The sequence below is a fragment of the Dendrobium catenatum genome, unplaced genomic scaffold, assembly GCF_001605985.2.
Source record: "Dendrobium catenatum unplaced genomic scaffold, ASM160598v2 fragScaff_scaffold_261, whole genome shotgun sequence".
Lineage (NCBI taxonomy): Eukaryota > Viridiplantae > Streptophyta > Magnoliopsida > Asparagales > Orchidaceae > Dendrobium > Dendrobium catenatum.
This window is the reverse complement of record NW_021318723.1, coordinates 501,771-504,958: the sequence shown is the minus strand read 5'-3', so window position 1 is coordinate 504,958 and position 3,188 is coordinate 501,771. Positions and strand designations below refer to the sequence as shown.

The window sequence follows — 3,188 nt, the reverse complement described above, 5'->3', positions numbered from 1 at the left end:
AATTTTCTTAAATTTTTACCTGCATAGTGTTACTTTGAGATATGATTAGCTTTTATAGTTCAATATTTTACATTTTCTATTATATTGCTTATTGTTGCATGTGTAGTATTATACAACTAATAGCTTTATTGTTAGACACTAAAATTAAATAAATAATAAAAAAATTACGAAAATTTGAAACAAATTTCATAATGGCTAAACCACTTGGAGAATACTCCTACCCTATGGTTGGGGGTATTTATCAAATTCAAAATAAACCTAACATACAAGCTAATAATTTTAAACTAAAAGTTACCATCATAGAGATGGTGCAAAATGCTTCATTTGGGGGAACACCTTTATATGATCAAATCTACATATAGCTAATTTCCTAGATATTTATGCAACTTTTAAATATAAGGGTGTTAGTAATGATGCCATTAGACTTATATTATTTGTATTTTCACTTAGGGAAAAAGCTAAAATGTGATTAAATTTATTTCTATCAAGCTCAATAACAACATAGATTGATTTTGCCCCTAAATTCTTAGCTAAACATTTTTCACTATAAAAAAATGCCAAACTTAGAAATGACATCACTTCTTTTACCCATTAGATGTTGAATCTATTTATTATTCATGAGAATTTAAGGAACTTGTTTAGAAAATTTCCTCATCATGTCGTTCCTAATTGGTTAATCATCCAAACTTTTTATAATGGTCTTATAGGTTCCCTTAAATAAGTTATTGATGTCATTGCTGGTGGTTCTCTGATGTTAAAGCCCTTTGATGAGGCTTATGCTTAGATTGAGGAGATAGCTATCAATAGTTCTTAATGGCCATCTAAAATAATTAATCCTATAAACATGGCTAGCATTTATGGATATGATGCCTATCAATTTTAATTGCTATGTAGCTATCATTTCAAGAAAATTAGATAACCTTGGAATTGATCACCTTAAAATTCACATGCGATCTTATAAGAAAATATCTATGGAACCTCTAGGTGATCCTAATATTTTAGGGGTTGAATTAATTAATGCAATAAATAATAGAACTAATGACACCTACTCTAACTCTCGTAATCCTGACTAGAAAAATCATCCAAATTTTAGTTGAAATAATAATCAAAATTAAAACAATATTTGGAACTCTAACCAACCAAATCAAGTAGGGATCTGGAACAACTCTCCTCAAAATTTAATTTGCTAACTCAAGGCCTAATTATCCCTCTAGATTCAACTCAAATACCCAACCTAAAAATAAGAAGCCTTGTTTAGAAGAATTAGTTCTAAAACTTGGTACACAATTATAAAGTTATGCAGATACCATTAGGAATAATAAAAAGAAATTAGGAAAACTAACTTGATCTTTAAATAATAGACTTCAAGGAACTTTAACTCACAATATTAAAATAAATCCTAAAGAAATGGGTGAAGAATAATACAAAGCTATTCAATGGAAGAGTGGGAAAAAGTTATAAAATATGTATAGATATAAGGATCAATCTAAGGTAGACTCACCTATAGAAGAACCAATAGAGGTCCACTAACCTAAGGAACCCCCTCAACTTGAAAAAAGAAAAAAGAAAAAAAAAAAAAAAAAAAAGAAAAAAACTTGTTAGAGAGGTAGTAGAAAGGCCACCACCACTATTTCACCAAAGATTGTTAAAACAAAAATTGGATACATAGTTCTTAAGGTTTTTGAAAATATGTAAAAAGTTAACTATTAATATTCCATTTTTTGAAGCCTTATAGCAGATGCCAACCTATGCTACATTCATGAAAGATATCCTTACTAAGAAGAGAAGATTATGAAAATTTGAAACCATAGCTTTGATTGAGGAATGTAGTGCAATTGTGTAGAAATAACTTGCTCAAAATCTTAAGGACCATGAGAGTTTTACCATTTCTATGGCTATAAGGGATAAAGTTTGGATTAGAGCACCATGTGATTTAGGAGATAATATCAATTTAATGCCCTTATCCATATTAAAAATACTCAATCTTGTTATGAATCTAATTTTAGAAAATATAATTTTGATAATAGCAAAAATTTTCTGTTACTTCTGTTTTTCTACGATTGCCTTGCCTACTAACGTTTCAGGTCCACAAAATCAAATTGCAATTTAAACCAACTCAAGATTGGGTAGATTAGGACCGAGTCAGGTTTTAATGTACATCAAATGTCTTTTACATTTTTTTGAGGCCATTGTAACCATGTGGGTCCTGATACTAAGTAATCTTGCACACACACACTTGGGAGAAATTTTTGACTATTTTAGAGTTTTCTGTTTTCAGTCACATCATCTGGGATAATCCAATAATCATCCTAGATGATGAGTTAAAAAGTAAAACCTAATTAGGGCATATTGATTAGGGCAGCCACAATTAAGCAAATTGTCCTGAACGATATTTTCATTGTTCGGGATGATATAGTCAATTTAGAAAGAATCAGCCATAACCTTTTAGGCATGTTTTATTTTTGGACATCATCCTGGATGATGCAATACAATTTTTCCTAAATTAGCTTATTAATTAAGGAAAGCAATTAAGGTTTAATTGCTCGATCATATCATCCTGGACGATCAATTAAACAAACCTTAGTTCTTACTAGACGAACCATAATCGGCCAAGCTCCATCTAGAGTGATATTCTGTATGATATGTGATGTTTTGTACTAATCATCTCGGATGATCGTGAGATCAGCCTGGACGATCTAATTATTTTTTCATCATCTAGACATCCATCCAGGGTGATGGTTTGGATGATATTTGATGATTTGTACTAATCGGTCCATACGATCGTGAGATCATCCTGGCCGATCCAATTACGATTTCATCATCCAAATATCCATCCAGGGCGATGGTCTGGATGATATTCGACGAATTGAACTAATCATACATGACAATATACTATCAGCCTAGACAATATGAACAAAGAAACCTTCTAATCGTCAAGACTCTCCCAAATCATCTTAGCTGATTAAGCTAAATTTGAACTGATCATACGAGATGATTAGTCGATTGTCATGAATGATATTTATCGATTAGTTGCAAATTAGGGCAAATTTGAAGCCCTTTTTAAAAAGATATTTTATTTTCTCAAGAGATCTTTTGCTGCTGTCCTCACTTGAGGGAGCTAAGAGGAGAGGGAGAGCAAAGGAGAGAGAGAGAGAGAGAGAGAGAGAGAGAGAGAGAGAGGATCTTAT

The 3,188-nt window shown here is 31.4% G+C and overlaps 1 non-coding gene across 1 annotated transcript; it reads right to left on the bottom strand.

Moving 5' to 3' along the window:
* Positions 1 to 559: 559 nt before the first annotated feature.
* On the bottom strand, positions 560 to 663 carry LOC114579280. The gene has a single exon (XR_003700193.1). It is a non-coding gene; the product is annotated as a small nucleolar RNA R71 (small nucleolar RNA).
* Between the last annotated feature and the right edge of the window lie 2,525 nt (positions 664 to 3,188).